The 21,662-nt window shown below is 51.5% G+C and overlaps 1 protein-coding gene across 3 annotated transcripts in view; it reads left to right on the forward strand.

Annotated features, from left to right (window-relative positions):
- ZNF687 (zinc finger protein 687) overlaps positions 1-21,662 on the forward strand; it is a 259,083-nt gene that overhangs the window by 235,939 nt on the left and 1,482 nt on the right. The window lies entirely within an intron of this gene.

Consider the following 21,662-nt stretch of genomic DNA (forward strand, 5'->3'; position numbering starts at 1 on the left):
GATCCGAGGGGAAGGTCAAGACATCCTCGTCGGCGCCAAAAGCCACTGTGAGTGAAGCGTCCCCCATCGCCGCTTCGCTACAGAGAATCAGGGACAAGGCCGCTGCTACGTCGGCTCCGTTGCCGTCGCCTCAGACGCCGAAGGACGCTCCGGCAAAGCCTAAGAGTAAGCTTCTCTTCCTTCTGCCGCCGAAAGAGGCTCCGAAGGCCTTTTCCACGAAATCGACGCCAAGGAAGTCGGATTCTTCTACGGCAGGAGCACCTTCAGGTCGAGAACTCGAATCAGAGGACGATTCTGAGCACTATATCGACGCCAACACAGGCAAATTAACCCTATACAAAAGGAGGATCACTTCAGAGCCTCTGGACTCCTATGTCATCCCACTAAAGAAGAAAAGGGTTCCTCAGGACGGTTCTAACCTCATAGAGCCTATCCAGCCTCCTCCTAGAAGAAGCCCTACTCCCTCACCAGAACAATCTGAGGGTGAGGGATATGATGAAGAGGACCAGTACACCTTCCCCATCAATGAACCAGATGCACATCCAGATGCATATGATGACATTGGTGACCAAGGCACCCTGAGTGTGGGGCAAGACCCACAACCTTTCAGTGCACGTGCATCCCCAACAGAGGATTCTGCAGGTTTTCATGCACTAATTGAGAGGGCAGCTGCTAATCATGATGTGGACATGCATGCTGACCCGGTTGAAGAAGACTTTCTCTTTGACACCTTTTCAGTCTCTGAGAGGACTGTAAAGACACTGCCTATGCTCAAGGGAGTCCTCAAACATGCTGCGGACATCTTTAAAGAACCTACCAGGGCGAGAGTGGTCAATCCACGTATTGAAAAAAAGTACAGACCAGCACCTGCAGACCCTGCATACATTCGGGGACAGTTGCCGCTAGACTCCCTGGTGGTCGCCAATGCCCGCAAAAGGGCCAACTCCCAAACAACGGGTGAAGCTCCTCCCCCGGATAAGGAGTCCAAAGTGCTAGAGGCAGGGGGCAAAAGAGTAGCTGCACAGGCTGCTAACTTTTGGCGTATTTCTAATACACAAGCACTCTTAGCACGTTACGATAGGGCGCATTATGACACCCTAGAGCAGATTGTACAACACCTGCCTCCACAGTTTCAAGAGGGCACAAAACTGCTTATAGAGGAAGGCAAATTGATCTCCAACGCAGCCATCAAGTGTGCACTTGACGCCGCAGACACAGCAGCTAGGGCGATCAACACTAGCGTCATGCTGAGACGACAGGCTTGGCTCCGCATATCTGGGTTTAAACCTGATATTCAGACAACCATCCTTAATCAACCAGTCAATCCTGATCGACTGTTTGGTCCAGATGTTGACACCACCCTCGAAAAGATAAAAAAGGACACAGAAACTGCTAAGTCCATGGGGGCCCTACAGTCACAACAGTTTCGTGGCAATAATTTTCGTCGCTCAGGTGCACGTGGAGTCACCAGAGGACAAATGGGTCAACAATCGCAATTCTCAAGAGGTGGAGCACAATCCTCGTTCACAAAACAGAACAAGGGAGGTTACAGAAATAACAGCAACAGAGGTCGCGGCAGAGGAAACAACAACTCCCGCTCCTCTACCCCAAGCAAACAGTGACTCTCTGTCACTGCCCCCCGACCACTTAACACCTGTCGGGGGGAGACTGCAGCAGTTCCTGCCCGTCTGGAGAAACATCACCACAGACAGGTGGGTGCGACAACTAGTCCAGTATGGTTATTGCCTAGAGTTGAAATCCACTCCACCCAACATCCCGCCAAGGCAAAGGCCTATGTCCGCAGAGCACTTGCACTTATTGCAACAGGAAGTAGTGGTGATGCTGCAAAAAGGCGCAATCGAGCTCGTGCCGGTGGAGGAGGAAGGCACAGGGGTATATTCCCTGTACTTCCTTATTCCAAAGAAGGACGGATCTCTCAGACCCATTCTAGATCTACGTCCCCTCAACCTGTACATACTATCAGAACATTTCCATATGCTTACACTGCAACAGATTCTTCCCTTGTTAAACCAAGGGGACTTCTTAGCAACCTTAGATCTCAAGGATGCTTATTTCCACATTCCACTACACCCGTCCCACAGGAAATACCTCAGGTTCACTATTCAAGGCAGGCATTACCAGTTCAAGGTCCTACCCTTCGGAGTCACCACAGCCCCAAGGGTGTTTACCAAATGTCTGGCGACAGTAGCAGCGCACCTCAGGAGGCAGAACATCCATGTCTACCCCTACCGGGACGACTGGCTCGTTCAAGCCAAGTCGGAACAACAGTGCGCCGCGGACATGTCGACCACCATTCACCTCCTACACAATCTAGGTTTCTCGTTGAACTACCCAAAGTCGCATCTTCAGCCGGCACATGTCCGGCAGTTTCTAGGTGCGACGATCAATACCCTGACGGCCATGGCTCAACCAAACCAAGTCAGGATAGACAGCATGCAGTCTCTAATCCAGAAGTTCAGACCACAACACTCGCTTCCAGCGAGAGTGTTCATGCAGTTGATAGGCATGATGGCCTCCTGCATCTTCATAGTCCCTCACGCACGGTTACATATGCGCCCGCTCCAGGAGTGCTTAGCGAATCAGTGGACACAGGCTCAGGGACAATTGACAGACCTAGTGTTGGTTACCAGTCGGGCATACGACTCTCTGCATTGGTGGACTCCACACAACCTTTGCAAGGGCCGACTGTTCCAAGAGCCAGTGCCACAGATTATCCTGACAACGGACGCATCTCTCCAGGGATGGGGAGCTCATCTGCTCACTTACACAGTGCAGGGACTATGGACGACGCAGCAACAAAAGATGCACATCAACTATCTGGAACTGATGGCAATCTTCATGGCGATCAAGTCCTTCATTGTACATCTGTGCAACAAGGTAGTGTTAGTCCGGACGGACAACATGACCGCGATGTACTACATTCAAAAGCAGGGAGGCACCCACTCGCCACAGCTGTCTCATCTGGCTCAGAGCATGTGGAAGTGGGCCATTCAGAGGAACATTTTCCTCATGGCAGAACACCTCCCAGGAAAGGACAATCAGATGGCGGATCTGCTCAGCAGGTACAGCCATCAAATGCACGAGTGGGAGATACACCCATCTGTCCTCCACCCGTACTTCCAGCAGTGGGGTCATCCGGAGATAGACCTGTTTGCCACAAAAGAAAACGCAAAATGCCAACACTTTGCCGCCAGGTTCCCTCACCCACAGTCGCAGGGGAATGCGATATGGATGAACTGGTCAGGCAAATTTGCGTACGCTTTTCCGCCAGCCCCTCTGATACCGCTGGTGGCAAGAAAGCTAAGGCAGCACGCGATGACTCTCATCCTAGTTGCTCCAACGTGGGCACGCCAAGCATGGTACACCACGTTCCTCGAACTCTCAGTGGTACCGCATCAAAGACTGCGCCTCACGCCCAGACTTTTGACGCAGAACCATGGAGAAATTCAGCATCCAGATCCGCAACAGCTCAACCTGGCGATCTGGCTCCTGAAGTCCTAGAGTTTGGATACCTTAACCTACCTCCGGAATGCATGGACATCATCAAGGAGGCAAGGAAGCCAACTACCAGAGCATGCTATGCTGCGAAATGGAAGCGTTTTGTCATTTACTGTACAGCCAATGACATCAACCCGCTAGATGCATCTATCCCTGACATCATTTGCTATCTGTTGCATCTTTACAAGTGCAATCTAGCGTACACTTCCATTCGGATACATCTATCCGCCATAGCGGCTTATCTTCAGAACAGGCAGCATCTCTCTGTCTTCAGAGTGCCTGCCATTAAAGCCTTTCTTGAAGGCCTGAAACGAGTCATTCCCCCAAGAACACCACCAGCTCCGGTGTGGAACCTCAATGTGGTCCTCACCAGACTGATGGGACCACCTTTTGAGCCACTGCACTCGTGTGAACTCCAGTTCCTAACGTGGAAAGTGGCTTTCCTAATAGCTATTACGTCACTGAGGCGTGTTAGTGAGCTACAAGCGCTCACAATCCAAGAGCCATTCATTCAGATTCATCCAAATAGGGTAGTGCTACGCACTAACCCCAAATTCCTTCCGACGGTGGTGTCACAGTTTCATCTCAACCAAACTATTGACTTGCCGGCATTCTTTCAAAACCCACAAACGGTGGCGGAAAGAATGCTCCATACCTTAGATGTACGGAGGGCGTTGATGTACTACATAGACAGGACACAACCCTTTAGAAAGACAAAACAACTTTTTGTTGCCTTCGCACCACAACACAAAGGCAACCCTATTTCCAAAGCAGGAATAGCCAGGTGGATTGTTAAGTGCATCCAGATATGTTATCAAAAGGCCAAGCGCACTTTAACGATACCCCCAAGGGCGCACTCCACACGCAAATTGGGGGCATCCATGGCTTTCCTAGGAAACGTTCCTTTAGAGGATATTTGCAGAGCAGCCACGTGGGTTACACCACATACCTTTACAAAACACTACTGTGTTGATGTACATTCCAAGCAGCAAGCTGCTGTAGGACAGGCTGTTCTCAAAACACTTTTTCAGGTTTCTGCAGCTGGCACGGGCAACCGCCGCTGATGGAGGGACTGCTATGTATTCTATGCTAAGATATGAATTTAGCAGCCCACATGCCTCGAACTGAATATGCTACTTACCAGTATGCATCTGTTCTTGGCATGTAGGGCTGCTAACATTCATATCGCCCACCCTCCTCCCCGGTGCCTGTCGCAGCTGCAGATATACTATTGTATTCAATCATTAGCATGGACATCCTTTACACTTTTCACTCCATCTTCTGCCACAATGGCGAAAAACAATCTGGGGATGGAGCCGATGCCCATGCGCACTGTAGTCCAGGGGAGGAGCCACCTATCTCAGGATACTTCGAAGACTCTTCCAGGACAACAATGTGCGATCATCCGGACCCAACACTAGGCGGCGATCTAATGCTAAGATATGAATGTTAGCAGCCCTACATGCCAAGAACAGATGCATACTGGTAAGTAGCATATTCATTTCAGCTTCTAACCTGGATTTTGGTGAGACTGACAGGCTGCTGGGCCTCGTCTCCTGAATCCTGCTTGTACCTCATCCCCACTGGCATATGCGGGCTCTACAGTGGGACCTGAAGTTCCAGTGGGCGCAGCGTCAGGGAAATCTCTCCCAATACAGTTCAGATCTAGGAGAGAACTGCACAAGATCTGCAGTGGTGGTTAATGAACCGCAATTGGGTCTGCGGCATCCCCCTCTTCCTTCCCCAACCAAATCTGGCAGTAGTGACAAATGCATCACTCCTGGGATGGGGGTGACCATCTGGCAGATGTGGCGATCAGAGGCCTCTGGCAGTATCCGGACTCCACATCAACCTTCTAGAGCTTTTAAGAGATCCGGCTGGCATTAAAAGCCTTTCTACCCTCCATCAAGGGAAGGCTAGTGTAAGTGTTCTCAGACCCCACCACCGTATGGTACTGAAACAAGCAGGGATGGGTGGATTCGTGGACCCTTTTTCAAGAGGCCCTGAGTCTCTGTGCATGGCTGGAACACCAGGCATTTCCCTAATGGTTCAATACCTGGCAGGGTCTCTGAACGCCAGGGCAAACAAACTCGGACGAAGATGCCTAGCGGATCACAAATGGCATCTCCATCCGGAGGTGGGACAAGGTCTCTTTTAGCAGTGGGTATAACCTTGGTTAGATCGATCCTCCCCTGACGAGAACGTGCAATGTCAGCAGTTCATGCACTGGAGTTTTCAAGGCGGCTCTCGCTCAGAGACACTTTTCGTCTCGAGTGGAGCTCAGGCCTCATGTATGCCTTTTCGCCCATACCACACCTACCCAGAGCTCTCGGAGATCAGGAACAACGGACCCCAGTCATCCTTGTGGCTCCAGGCTAAGCTTGGAGAGTTTGGTATCCCGAGTTCTTGAGCATAGCCATTGGTCCTCCAATCATCAGGCTGCTCCTTCAGTAGTATCTTCTTTTGTAGCAGGAGGGGAGGATCCTCCACCCGAACCGGTCAACACTCCGCCTTCTTGCGTGGAGATTGAGCGGCAACCGTTGACAGATTTTGAGCTTCCACCCAAAGTCTGCAATGTTATCCTGACAGCCAGGCTTCCCTCCACCAAGACTGGATACGTCTGCTGTTGGGTCAAGTTTGTGGCATGTGTGCAGCAAAGTACGTTGACCCCTTTTCTGCTCCCCTTTCTTAGGTTCTTCTCTTTATTCTCCCCTCTACCCAGCAGGACTCTGCTCTAGGCACCTTAATTGGTTCTCTTTCTGCTATTTCGGACTTTTTGCAGCTCCCTCACTAGCCATCCCTTTTCATATCCCATACTGTACATAGGTTCTTGAAAGTTTTTCAACATGTTTCCACCTTCTCCTTTTAACATGCCTCAGCGGGATCTTAATCTCGTCCTGACATTCCAGGTGTGCACTCCCTTTAAGCGCTTGCATAATTCTCCTCTCAGGCTACTTACCAAGACTGTCTTCCTAGTGGCATCTGCCCGGTGTGTTCAGTGAGCTTCAGCCTTTGTCATCCAAGCCTCCATACCTGAACATCTACCCAGACAAGCTGGTCCTGCAAACTATAGCTTCCCTTCTACCAAAAGTTGTCAATCCCTTTCATGTAGGCCAATCCAACACTTTTTTTTTTCCATGACCTTTAATGCACATATTAAATTGACACAGCATAGAGCCTACAACCTCGAGGGCCGGCTGGTTACATATAGGTACTTCTCAGAACAACACAGCCATATAGCCGACATCCCGGGGGTTCGGCGGCGTGGTAGCAAGGAGTGCGTAGAATAGCCAAAGCTTAGTATCGGATAATCTATAGGTCTATGGTATTTCCATTTTAAACAAACATAACCAATCAAAGCAGAGGAAACATTTATGTGAACGATCGCAGTCAGCATCCTTCGCCATAGAGCGCGCACGGCACGACGGCAGTCGTATCTACACTCACTGAGGAACGGCCCGCCTGGTCATAGCCATATCTGCCGTTGGGGAAGTACACAGTTCGCCCCTATAGGCATTCCATCGACCCCACTCATATCCCAGACCCCGGGACAGCCCCTAGTTTTGTAAACTGATTTTTCGGACAGCATGCACACATCCATTGCAGCCACCCATCTAATCTGGAGCGGTTTGTGTGGCGAACCCCATTGCATAGCTATCTCACGCTTTACGAGAAGGAAGCTCCGGTCCGCCCAGCGCTGTTCTATCGCTGTGAGGTCTGTGGGGTCCCATATACTAAGGAGCGTGCATTTGGGAGTCCGAGGGACCGGTTTCCCTAGGGCATCAGTCATTTTCAGGACAGCGCGGTTCCAAAAGTCTTGGACTGCTGGGCATTCCCACAGGAAATGAAAGAAAGTGCCCGTTGAGCCACAATGACGGAGGCACAGGTCAGATGGGCGTCGGCCGATTTTAGCTAAGAGGGGGCCTGACATGTATGTCCTGTGTAATATTTTTAACTGTATCAACCGAAACCTATGATTGATGGCTGATTCGCGCGGGGACATAAATGCGGACTGCCATTCTTCATCCTCCATATTACCAACGTCAGTCTGCCATTTATCCCGCTGGAGATGGAAAGAGTTTGGCATGTTGTTGCACAATTTGCGGTATGTGTAAGAGATCGCTTTAGCTTGAAGGGGTTCGGACAAGAGTCTGTCCTCGAGGGGCGAGGACTGAGGGAGGGAGGCGAGATCTGGAATGTTGGTGAGTATGGCGTGTTTAATTTGAAGGTATCGGAAGGTCTCGGAATTCGCCAGATTGTATGTGTTTTGGAGTTCTGTGAATGTCAATAGATACACCAGGATGTCGTCTGCATACAGCGAAATCTTATCGACTGTCAGCATTCCATCGGAGGCCCTAAATGGAATTATCGGTCCTGATCCAGTGGGCCAGGGGCTCCAGAGTGAGGGTGAATAACAGGGGTGACAGCGGGCATCCTTGTCTTGTACCCCTATGAAGGGGAAAGTGCCTAGACGTATGTCCGTTAACATAGACCTGCCCCCAGAGATCGGTGTAGAGTAATCGAACCCACCGTATAAATCTGGGGCCAAAGCCAAAACGAAGGAGGACTTCGAAGAGGTTTGGACCATTCGATAGAATCGAAGGCAAGTGTTGCGTCGAGGGAAAGGATAGCTGCGTCTTCACGGAGGTGTGGCATCCTACTCATGACATTGTGAACACGGCGGAGATTCAGCGCAGTGTTGCGACCCGGTAGGAAGCCCGACTGGTCTTCGTGTATTAGGGCGGGGAGAACAGTCATGAGTCTAGTGGCGAGGAGCTTGGCAAGGACCTTTACTTCAGCGTTAATGAGAGAGATAGGTCGATAAGAGCTGCAGTCTGCAGCTGGCTTGTTGGGCTTACAGATAACCACGATCGAAGCCAGTCGTTGGTCTTGGGCAAACGGCCTACTTAGCAGCTGTCCTCGAACATCGCTTTAAGATGTGGGAGGATCTCACCCGCCATGCCCTTCAGGAACTCAATAGGGACCCCATTGGGGCCCATTGCCTTGCCAGATTGAATAGAAAATAAGGCGTTCCGAACTTCCTCAGTTGTAAGGTGTGCCTCGAGCTCCAGCATCTCGGTCTCGGAGAGAGCGGGGAGCCCCATTTCGGCTAAGAGTGATTTGGATTAATCTGCGTCGTATTGGGCTCTGGTAGTATAGACCCCTTCGAAGTGGGTGGCAAAAGCCTCCGCTATATCGCCCGGGTCTGTGACAGTAGATTGGTCCGGAAGGGTCAGTTCCGGGCTCCAACGGGAACCCTGCTCTCGTTTCTCGAGCCATGCGAGCATCTTACCTGCTCTGTCTCCCAGTTCGTAGACACGGTGGCGGGTTTTCAGGAGTCTGGCTTGCGCCTTTTCAAGAGTTAGTGCCCTATATTCTATTTGTTTCGCTTGCAGGCGGGCCGATATCTCATCTGTGGGGTGTGCGTTGCGGAGGGATTCGAGGTGAGATAGGTCTGTTTCTAGTTGTAACAATTGTTCACTTTGTCTGCGGAGGTAGTCGTTCTTGAGGGCTAGCGCTGTACCCTTAATCACTACTTTATACGCTTCCCATATTGTTGTGGCCGAAGGTACTGATCCCACATTTTCGGTAAAGTAATATTCAGTGTGTTCAAGCAAGCTATCGTGTATGTCAGGAATTTTTAAGAGCCAGGCGCGATTATAATGGGGCCGCGTGTCTGTTGACGGTGATGTGTGAATTGCACCGTGAGGGGGGAGTGGTCGGAGATCCCTCTGGGGAGCCCCTCCGGATGGCGGAAGAACTGTAGATCAGTTGTTGGTGTGAAGAAATAGTCTATACGTGAGCTGCTATTGTGAGCGTTGGAGTAGTGCGTATAATAGGACGGCTGGGGTGGGACAGGCGCCAGAGGTCTTCGAGCCCCATCTTGTGTGCAAAGTTCGACAAGTCTGAACCGGATTTGTGTGAGGGACGGTGGGGGTGTCTGTCTTCGGCATCGTTCATTGTCATATTGAAGTCTCCCCCAATAAGCAGGGGTCCCTGTGGGAGATCGAGCATTAGGTGTTGTAGGGTCTGGAGCGCAGCTGTACCTAGGGCTGGAGGGACGTAGACTGAAATAACATTCAGTGGCTTGCCTTCCCAGGCGGCCTCCACCACTGCATATCGACCGAGGGGATCAGCCCGCGTTTTTGTGCATGTCAGGGCCACATTCCTACGCACCAAAATACCGGTGCCCCTAGATCCGGAAGTGAAACCGGCATGTACAAGTAATCTATAACCACCCCGGTTCAACGCCTGGCATGCATTACCCATGAGGTGCGTCTCTTGAAGGAGAACCAGGTCTGGAGAGCGGCGTTTCAGGCATTGCATAACCACCCCTCTTTTTATTTTATTGCCAAGACCATTAACGTTCCACGTCATAATGGTCAGGGATGTCGTTGAAGGGGGTGTCATGGCGGTCTAAAGGAGTGAGATTGTGCACGGATTAATGATTTGTGGTGCATAGGATATTGACCATGAACAGGGGTTCTGGGGGAGTGGGGCACCCTAGAGTCTGTTTGGGGCTCAACAGGGGCAAGAGCAATAGGCATACCGCAATAGTGTAAGATAGCATACAGGTGGGTCTAATGGCGAGAATTCTCTAGAGATAGCATGTGAGTTTGCGTCGCGCTGCGCGTCCCGCTCCGCGATTCAGAATCCGCTGCAATGAAGAAACAATAACGAGAACAGAGACCATAGTAGTCTCGACTGCAATTTCCCAACATTTCCCGCCCCTCCCAATCCCTCCCCCCGTACTGTTACCTTCCCAACAACCCCCCTCCCTGCGTCCCTGCCCGCGGACTTAGAACTATCCACTCCCCAACTAGACAGAGTGCCTGTCGCCCCCCTGAACATTAAAGAGGAGTGTGGAGAGCCGACGGTGCCCTCGTTGGCCAGTAGCAGGATGAATGTCATCTAGTGCAAAGGAACAACCAATATCAACAAAAGCATTCACATGGTAGGAGTCATTGATGTGATTTAGTCGGACGCCGGGCCTGTGCCCAGGGTCACACAGTGAGTAGTGCGAGCGGGGGGTCAATATCAAAGGGCATTGCTCAGTCTAACATTATAGCCTCCAATGGACCACCTGATTTGGGGAGGCAGTGTTCATAACCAGGTCCGGTGATTGCAGGCAAATCAACTAGCACCCCACATTTCCTGTGGAGCAACATCTGGAGCTGAACACCCTCCCCCATCGTGGACATTGAGAGAGTGCCACCTCTCCCCAGCAGGATGAGTTCAGCAGTGAAATGGAGAGGTCTAACAAGCACAGCGGGTACGAAGACCCCCCCTGGAAGAAAAACTGTAAAGGATACATGGGATTCAGCACATGGAAGAAATAGGAGGTGGATTGTACTCCAAGCTAGTGAGTCTCTGAGGGAGATGGTCCGACATACATTCACTGTCAGGTAGCAAAGTCGGACTGTCAAAGTGGAGACCGTATCAGCACGCTAAGGAGCGGCTGAACTGTTCAATCCAACTCGGGTCGTTCGGCGTCATTCTCCCTGCACATTGTCTGTGAACAGGTCTTGACTTTCCGGTGGTAACACCTCATTGGAGCGATCTGTGGATGTCCTGCGCCGGTTATGGGTGGAGTTCGACTGTCGCTACCCCTCGAGCCAGTCCCAAACATCAGCAGGAGATCCAAAAAAACAGGTCTTACCCTCCGCCTTGACGCGCAGCTTCGCTGGGAATAACATAGAGTACTTGATGGACTGTGCGCGGAGTGCCTTCTTCACCTCTAGGAAGCTACGTCGAAGGGCCTGCACTTTCACGGTGAAATCCGGGAAGATCATAATTTGCGCATTATCTATTCGCAATGGTGGACCCGCACGCGCCGTTTGGAGGATGACGTCACGGTAGTTAAAGACTCGGGCCACGATGGGGCGGGGGGGAGCGCCCGTCTTTGGTCTGCCCCCCGGAACTCTGTGGGCCCGTTCTATGGAGAAATAGTTGGAGAGGTTCTTTGGTTGAAGATGTTGGAGGACCAATTTCTCCACAAAGAGGTCAGTGACCGGCTCCTCGAGGCGCCCGGGAACACCAAGGATGCGGAGGTTATTGCGTCGGGCGCGTCCTTCGTAGTGATCCAGGAGCACCTCCATCTGGTGGTGTTGTTTCTGTAATTGGGACACCTGTTGCTGAAGTGTGGAGGTGTCATCGACGAGAGCCAGAGTCTTAACCTCTATGTCTTTTACCTTGGAGTCCATTTTCCGGAGGTCGGCACGGAGCAGCGTTACCTCCACGTTCACTGAGTCAATACGGGTTTCGAGTGAAGATCAGACCCCCGCAATTGCCTCCATGACATCGTCCAGAGTAGGGGAGGACTTCCCCTGTGGAGGGGGGGTCGTCGCCTTGATGGTGGCGTCTGGAGCCACATCCTTAGGGTCCCCCCTGGAGCCCCACAACAGTTTATTGATTTGCCGTTGGTTGGGGGGTCTATGTCCTTTATTGGAGGCCATTGCCGACTCGGTCTCTGCCAGAGGTTGCGGCGCCGGAGGCACGGAGGCAATCTCGATGGAAATAGAGGAGGGGGGGGGAGAGGAACCCCCCCACTGACAATCCTGGGGGAGGTGGGGAGAGCGTGCTCCGCGCCTGCGAGAGTTCAATTGGGGAGGGGGCAGCAGCTTCCAAGGTCCGATTGGCGGTGGCCCCGTGGAGCAAGACGTCCGTGAGGAGTAGGGAGCCAGGAGGATACCCCCACCGTGGAGTGTGGGCCAGCAGCAGGCTTCAGGCTGGGTTGATCTGTGGGACTTCAAGGGGACCAAGCCTCACATAATTTCGGGGTCTCCGGTAGCCCACCTGGCTGAGCGCCGAAGCCGTGATGTGGAGCAGATGAAGTGGTAGGGGGAAGCTGAGTGTCTTACAGGGCCCCGGGAAGTCAATTTATGGCGTCTCGGCTGGTCCCTCCGATGCAGCAATCCGCTCTCGCCGTGGTCCTACAGCTCCGGGTCATAGGCAGGTCGTCAGGTGCAGAGCGAGACCAGCTGTCATGGCGTGGGGCGAGACCAGAGAGAACCGAGCCGGCGGGCTGTATTTTGCCGGTGCTAGGCCCAAGCCGGGGGCTCGCCTAGATGTCGGTGCCGGGCGGGTGGGGGAGGCCGGTTGGGGTCGTCGCACGCCTCACCCGTGGGAGCCAGCGGCTCTGTTGCAGGTTGGATCCGTGGGGAAACGCCTCCCCAACACTCGATCAGGGAGAGTGAGGGCGACGGAGGTCAGGCGCGGGCCGTAGCAGCCCCGTAGAAGGCACTCGGAGGCAGCGTTAAGTGGCGGCCGCTATCTTGGGCTGAGGGGTCCCGTCCGTCGGGAGTCACCAGTGGTGATATCTGTGGGCCAGGAGGCGCTCTAGGTCAACCGGAGGCCCCAGAGGGGGCACAGACAGATGAGCGGTCGGCCCCGGGCCAGGCAACAGCACTAGCAGAGGTGTGGAGGTCGTTTGGCCGTTCGGGCTGAGGAGCCGCCTTAGAGCACGACCATTCTCCTTGGCAGTTAGCCACGCCCAATCCAACACTCTTGACTACTTTTTTAGTGCTCCGCCACATCCCTGAAATGAAGGGGAGCGCCTTAACCGTCAGGACCCAAAAAGAGCATTGTCTTTCTACCTTCACGGCACGAAAGAGTTCCGGGTGGACAACCAACTCTTAGTGAATTATGTCATAGCAAAGAAGGGAGAGGCTGTGCAGAAGGAGGACATCCCTGATGGATAGTGCTCTTCATTAAAAACTGCTACGCATTGGCCAAGAAGCAACCCCCTGAGGGTGTGCCTGCTCGTTCTAGCAGAGCTAAGGCTGCTTCCACTGCGTTAACACTCGAGGTCCCTGTCTGGGACATCTGTCAGGCAGCAATGTGGGCTACCTTGCACACATTCACAAAAAACACTACTACCAGCACAGTCGGGCCTGAAAGGATGGGCACATTGCGCGTTCGGTCCTGCCAGTCTTTTTGGTGTGAAATTGGTTTGCAGACCCACCTCCTGGGAGGTATTGCTTGGGTATCTATTGTAAGGTAAGGAACCTACGGCTAGAAGTCTTTATCAGATAAACAAGTTACCTTCTGTAACGCCTTACCTTGTATGGACTCTATCTAGGCGCAGAGTCCTTACCGGCCCAACCATTCTCCCTGCTCTGCAAATGAATTTCTGTGGTGAGGGCTTTACTATTTCAGGGCCCTAGTTTCCACACCAGTGGTCAGTGTTCTTCATGGCTCCGCTCGCCTGGCGTGGAAAGTCACAAAAAGTAACTAAATCAGTGCACCTGGGTGCCACCTACGTAGACCTCGCACACATCACATCTGGCGCGGAAGTCGCCACGCGGAGCCAATCGACGCCACCTACCGGCACATACGGGTGCTGCTCCCAAATATTTTCTGGATCCACTCTGATGCCTGGGGATAATTCTATGGTAAGGAATCTGCCTGGATAGCCTCTACTAGATAAGGGATTCTAAAGCCTCAGGCACCGAAAGGGTGCTTGGCTTGGGCTGAAATGAAGGGACTGTTTGCCTATTGGCCCCAGCCATCTGTCCTCGTTGTACCTGTCCCAAAGAGGTCTGGGGTGTGACTACCTGCTGTTGCGCCAAGGGCCGTCGGGGGAGGCATTGTTTGTGCCAGTACTGCAACGTCTTTTTACTACAGAAGGTAAGGCACGCGGAGCAGGCCTTGTCATGCTCCGTGGATAGATAGAGGTTGCCAACCTGGTAAAGATTTGACCAAGGATACTTTGTACAACACGCTGGATGATTTTGGAATGGAGTACTTTCCATCACGCAGACACCGTTTTCAGTGAAACCACGATGGTGTAGGCTCGAGAGGAGCAAGGGCCCACGAAAGGCACATCAAGTAGAACCCAGTCGCCGAGGCTAAAGGTCACAAAGACATCGAAAGGTACTGCAAGATCCAATCGTTTTCAGCAATGGGAAAGGCGATTCCTAAAGCACTCTAAGACTCCCTGCTTTGCATTGACCTGGAACTTGGTGGATACCCTGCTTAATCCGACAGCGGAGAAAAAACAATCTAATGATGTAGCTGATAACCATGCACATCACCAGTGATAGGATACCTCGTGAATTGAAAAACAGGTTGCGCACATCCAAGCCCAACACTAGATGGCAGAAGGCTCCACAGCATGTTTATCTACAGCTACTCTTGCCATAAACGTAATGTTTTATTTTTCTGACCGAAACCGGTCCCAGGATGCTTGTTTCCGGTTCAGGGAAGACCTGGCTTGGCAGTTCGGGCTGGAATGTTCCCATTCTACTGCCAAGATGGCCGCCGGGTAGGAGCTCTCGGTAAGAGCTCCAAGTGCTGGAGATCCCAATTCTGATGTCTATCTCCGTTAGCACCCTGCTGCACGTACATCTCTTGGCACAAAATAACCGAGTAACTGGATTGACAAGTAACGGGATTAACAAGTAACTGGATGTACATTCAATCAACGATCGTTTTCCTTACCTGCCTGGCGGAGGTCGAAAACCTGCTGAGGATCCCTGACCTGCCGGGAGGTGGAACATCGCAAACATCGCAGGAGAGGACCGAGTCAGCAAAGATTTCCTCGCCGGTCCCTGGGCGCCCCTGGCCGGACGCGGAGCACGACACGGTGGCCTGTTCAAGTGGTGGCTGCCCGTGAATCAGTGGCGGCTGTTGGGACGAGCTGTGGCTGTGCACCGGAGGTGACCGACCCGCCGGACCTGGCAGAAGTGGACACACCAGCGGTCTAGCCATTGAGGCGGGCGCTAGCGGCAGAGGTTGGCTTGCTGCGGCCAAGGTGCTGCCGAGGTGCCGGGAGATATCGGCAGGCTCCGGAGGGTCTACTCCACACAGCGGGAGGCATGCAGAGAAGTGTTGCGCCGCCACAGGAGCAGCGGCTGACGGAGCGGAGCCCTGGGGAGGACGGGATCGCCTGGAGGTACGTCGAGCCTTCCCCGCCTGTGACGGCAACCGGAGGCGATCGGAGGAGGGGCGCCGCCGCCCAAGGAGCGGCGGGAATTGGGCACTGAGGCGGGCGGGACCTGGGGTGGATATTTGACGGCGGAAGACTGGAGCCTACAATGGCTGCGCTGGGAACCTGAGGTGTGCGGTGGTTGCACCGCTGACAAGCGGAGATGCCTGAGTTCGGAGAACAAGGCGGACGGGATTGCACATGGCAACACGGCGTGGTCCAGGAGAACCACAGGAGAGGGAACTGGCAATAGGTCGTATTAAAACAACGCCTATCGAAGTCGGAAGGGGCTGCATGCACGTAATCCTGCCAGTGGGCGCTGCGCGCTGTAGCAGTGTTCCTTGGGTGCACCACCTTGCAACACTTGCTGGTAACAACATAGAGATCTACAAGAAGGTATTTATCTACCTCGGTTACCGGTACACATCTCCTTTGTTCAAAATGGCTGGGGCCATAAAACTGTAGAAATAAATCCCCTCCTGCACCACCACCGCCCGAGTTGACCGTGAGGATGCATTCCTACCAGATCAAGGGTCACCTAAACTGAGATAAGTCTCCTTCTTCCCCTCCAAGCAGCAACTAGGAAGCATGTACATAGAAATAGGACTAACTCGCCCTCAATAGAAAGGGAAACTGTTCTCTTTGAACACAGACAACAACAGACAAAGGACTAACACTGCTGCCTTATTCACCATTTTGGCAGCCATCTTGAACAGTTTGCTGAGCAATAGAATCTGTGTGAAGTGTGTATGTTGCTAACACATATATTTTGATTTTTCACTAAGTGCATCTTTGGATCCATGTAATATAGTGTTTGCACTTATCCCCTTTTTGACCCATGTAGCAGATTATTGGCATTTAATGTATGCCTTTATTGCAGTATTATACTTCTACTTGTATCATGGTGCTAACACATATATTTTGATTTGCCTCTAGTGCCTCTCTTGATCCATGGAACTTAGTGTAGGCATTTATCCCTGCTGACCCATGTAACATATCATCGGCATTTAGTGTATGCCTTTATTGCAGTATTATACTTCTACCTGTGTCTTGGATATATTTACCTACACCTAATTACCTACACCCATGTGACATATTATCGGCATTTATCTGTAATTTATTGTCTGCATTTACCTGTGCTCTTGTATACCTACTCTGTGAACTCACCCACACCCGCCTTGACGCCATCCTAACATGGATCACTGCGGCAAGCACACGTATAAAATAATCTACCCACCCGCGCTCACAAAAAAAGCCGCTAAACGCTTTGAACACAACTTCCTGAGGTCCCACCCTGAAACACCCTTTGCCGACACCTACTTCTCTCCGGTAAATGGATCCCTGAACACTGATATCATCTTCCACACCGCACGCAGAGCTCAATGGAAAAAAGCGTTCTTTACCCTACTCAACGTCTCCACCACCAGGAAATCCGCTCATGGACTAACTCTCTCCATCGCACCATCTAAACTCTTCCCAGGCAGCACAGCCATTACTATCTACAATAACGGGATTGTTCTAATTCAATCCACAGACAGAAACCTGGAACTACTTGACAACCTGTTCCCCACTTTCAAAGAGCACCTCCCCAATGGTTGGCCCTCCACACATACCCCAATCCAACTGAGCCAGAACTCCTCACCTCCAACCAACACCGCAGAACGACCCACCGCCTCTGACCCTCACAACCCGACTCAATGCCATCCCAAATGCCCCCTCAATATCACCACCCCCCCACTCCCTACACTCCTGCCCCACCTAGCTCCCCCTCCAACGGTGCCCTCTCTCCCCCCCACTCCCTGCTCCCCCCTCCGGGCCCCCACTCCTCCCTCAACATCTCCCCCCCCCCCCACTCTCTGCACTCAAACAACTCCTGACATACACCCCTCCCTCAACATCTCCCCCCACTCCCTGCACTCCCACCACTCCTAGCCTTCACGCCTCCCCCAACAGCGCCCCCCCTTTTGTGGCACTCAACGCATTCCAAACCAACACTCAACACTTCCCCCCCCCCCCACCCCATGCACCCCCGTCACTCCTAGCCTCCACTCGTCCCTCAACAGTTCACTCCCCACCCTTAGCTCCCCCTCCACTCCTGGTCTCCACTCCCCCCTCAACATCTCCCCCCCCCCACTCTCACACCCCATTACTTCACCTGCCCCCCCGCTTCGACCAATTTCCACACTTCTCGCATTTGCCTCACCCCACCTGTTGCTGATTACCCTTCCAATAACTCTAACCCCATACTCAACGGCACGCTGGACGCAATCATGACCACCCTCCTCCAAGTGAAAGATCTCCACACACTCAGAGTCACTCCTCACGCACACCGAGCATCCCCCCCCTCTCCACCACGTCTCAACGAATAATCAACTCCCCCCACATCCTAGGCACCCCATACGGGGGATCTGTATTCCCTCTCGCAATACCTCCAACAGGCCTAAGCGCACCATCAAGTCACATCCTAATCGCTCCTTACATTGGACCTCCATCCCCTCTCGCAATACCGCCAACCGCCCCCAGCGCGCAATCAAGACTCTCTCGGACAGCGATATACACACCCTACTCAGCACATATGTACCGGCAACCCAAAACAGCTTAGCCACCACGCACATGTCCATCCCTACGATTCTCTCCAACCCTATTAGGCACCCCACGCATAGCAACAGAGGCTCTGTTCCCGACAACCTCACTAAAGTCCCTCTCACTATGGACCCCTCCACCTCCCCGTGCACCCCCAGACTCAAATGCACACTTCTCAACTGTAGATCGGCCCAAAAACACTCGAAGGAGGTCGCTGACCTCATCCTGTCCAGGAACCTTGACTTGGCCATACTAACTGAGACATGGTTAACTGAATCCTCCAATCCTATCATGGATATCCTAGTCCCCCCAACTACTGCATCACTAGACTTGACAGGTCCATCAAGACAGGCGGCGGAATCGCCTACATTTACAAGAGCAACCTCTCTATTAATAAAGTCACCGCCCCTTCCCATACCTCCTGTGAATACTTATGCCTTGAGGTCATCAGTGAGAACAAACCTGTATGTTCACTACACATCATGTACCACCCCCCGGGGGACAACCTCCTCTTCTCCCAACAACTCATGGACACAATATCTATCAACGCAGGACGGCAAAACATACAAATTTACCTTGGTGACTACAATCTCCACTGGAATGATAGCAGTGACGCAGTAGTTAATAGCCTCAAAATTTTCCTTTTCGCCTCTGACCTCACGCAAATTTGCAACACTCCAACACATGACAAAGGCTCTATCCTCGACCTGGTCATCTCCAAAGAAGGCACCACTCAACTTGACTCAATCCAACCGTGTGACTGGTCAGACCACCATATTATCACATTCCTCATCAAGGAAAAAGTAAAACTCATCCCGGTGCAATACGCCATGCCCAAAGTTTGGAAAAGAGACATGAAGAAACTCAATCCAAACTCTCTACCCCCTAACAGCTGCAATCTCCTACTCCCTCCTACCGACGTTACTGACGTCCAGGACCTAACTGACCACTATCTCAACTCCATGGCCTCAATAATCAATGAGGCCGCTCCAATGCAACTGAAAAGAGTATCCACTAAGATATCCAACCCATGGTACAACGGGAGTCTCAATGAAGAGAGACGGGCTATGCGAATGGCAGAGCGCACCTGGAGATCAGTCCCCTCGGCACTGCATCTTAAAACTCTGAGGAAAAAGAGAAATGCATATTTCAGGAAAATAAAACGCTCAAAATCAGAGTTCTTCAGACTCCAGCTAGACCAAGCAAAAACCGTCCAAGTAAACTGTTCGAGCTAATCCGATCTCAATCTAAGGAACAACCCCCAGCTGTCGACATTATGAGCACTACTCCTTCCTGTGAAGATTTCTCATCCTTCTTTAACAAAAAAACTGACAATATAAGGAGAGACCTCCTCAATGACGCAAGCCTTTACTCAATACCCAACTGCATAACTCCCAATAAACTAAAAAACAATGCGACCTGGTCATCCTTTGACACTTACTCTGTAGAAGAAATTGACAGAATACTCAGCACCCTAAAACCATCCAATCACCTCACTGACCCTCTTCCTGCTAACGCCGTAAAAGACTTCATCCCTCTGCTACTCCCACTCTGGACTAAAATTATCAAAAGCTCACTACTACAAGGAACCATCCCGGACTCCCTCAAAGTTGGACAAGTTACACCTTTACTGAAGAAACCAACAGCCGACCCCACTGATCTAAACAACTACCGTCCGATTACCAACATTCCCACTCTCGCCAAACTCTTAGAAAAATGCGTCCAACTACAATTGACAAAGCACATAGAACAGTTTGATCTCCTCAACCCACACCAATCAGGCTTCCGAGCTGGGCACAGCACTGAAACGGCTATGACTCACATAATTGACGATGCCATCCAAATCTTAGATCAAAATAATACCTGCCTCCTCATCCTTCTTGATCTCTCTTCAGCATTTGACACAGTGAAACATGAGAACTTACTCGATCTCCTAAAGACAAGAATGGGCTTCTCTGGGACTGTGCTTCGCTGGTTCACTTCCTTCCTACACAACAGGTCTAAAAAATTCAAGAGCAAAAACCTGATGTCTTCCCCAGTACCGGTTTCGTTAGGTGTCCCTCAAGGATCCTGCCTATCCCCTACTTTGTTCAACCTAGTTATGGAGCCTCTCACCACCCTGCTACAAACATCCAATGTACACTTTCACATGTACGCCGATGACACTCAAATATATCTCAAGTTACATTCCCCCAAAGACATCCTGAGTCTGAACTCAACGATCAGAAGCACCCAATCCTGGCTGGCCGATAACCACCTCAAACTCAATGCTATGAAGACTGAGTTCCTCCTAATCTCACCTCCCTCGAAAATATCCTCCACTCAAACATGGCTTAAGCACCTAACAGCACTCAATGTCCAACCGACCATCGTGGACTCAGCAAAATCCTTAGGTATAACACTTGACACCAACCTCAACATGCAGCAGCATATCAGCAAGGCTACCAAGGGGGCGAACTTCCAAATAAATACCTTGAGGAAACTGAAACCCTTCCTTCCGGCAAAAGACTTCCAAACAGCAGTACAAGCTCTAGTCATTCCTCGCATAGACTACGGCAGCGTGGCCCTCTGCGGCCTCCCCCTAGCGACAACTGCACCCCTCAGAGCGTCACTAAATGCAGCAGCGAGACTCATCACTGGATCAAAAAAACACTCGCATATCTCCCCTGACTTCAAATCCTTGAACTGGCTGCCCCTTGAAGCCAGAATACAGCTGAAAATTGCCTGCATGACGCACAAGGCTATTCACCTGAAATCACCCAGCTACCTCTCTCATAAGTTGACAATTTCCGGCGGGTCCAGAACTACCAGGAGCACAAACAATCTTTTGCTGAAACCGCGAAGATTCCGGAAGGAAAAAACTTACAAACGCTCCTTCTCTGGAATGGCGCCCAGGATCTCGAACGCACTTCCTCCTGAAACGAGGCTCATCTCCTCCCTTCTTTTTAAGAAAGAAGTCAAAAGTATCCTTATGGCTAAATACACTTGAACAATGCGTTTGACTTACACTGCGAACAGTATTCCAGTATTTTATTATGATATAGCCTATATATTCCTCTGCACGTGTGTTTTGACTTATATTAGTCTAAAGTGCTTAGATCTTTTTTTTTTTTTCTCCATCTCTGTATAGTTACAGCGTTTTGTTGTCATACGTTCCAACTAGGCCTTGCTACCTCATACCTGTACTATACGTAATATTTTTGCTATGTACATGAACTTGACGATCTTGATGATGATTACACCTGCCTCTGTAAACCGCTCTGTTATCTGCAAAGATCTTGTTCGCGCTATATAAAACTTTCAAAATAAATAAATAATAAATGAGGCACAGAGTCAAGACTGATTTGCATATCTGAACTGAGGTAGTGAAGTGAGCTAAGGAATGATTGATTCAACCCAGATCTGTGACTGGAGGTTAGTGTCTGAAAAGTTTCAGCGCTCCGTCCATCATCTCTTTATGTTTGCTTTGTGCGCCCTAAGTTGGCAGGGTATGCCCAGACGTTGGTCCCTTGCTCACTTTGCCACTGGATTCAAGCTAGCCTGGCTGATGAGGGGTGTCACCCCGAAACCAGTCCCAGGGTGCTTGTTTCCTGTCCAGGGATGACCTGACTTGGCAGTTCGGGCTGGACTG

This window comes from Lissotriton helveticus, chromosome 12 (genome assembly GCF_964261635.1).
Source record: "Lissotriton helveticus chromosome 12, aLisHel1.1, whole genome shotgun sequence".
Classification (NCBI taxonomy): Eukaryota; Metazoa; Chordata; class Amphibia; order Caudata; family Salamandridae; genus Lissotriton; species Lissotriton helveticus.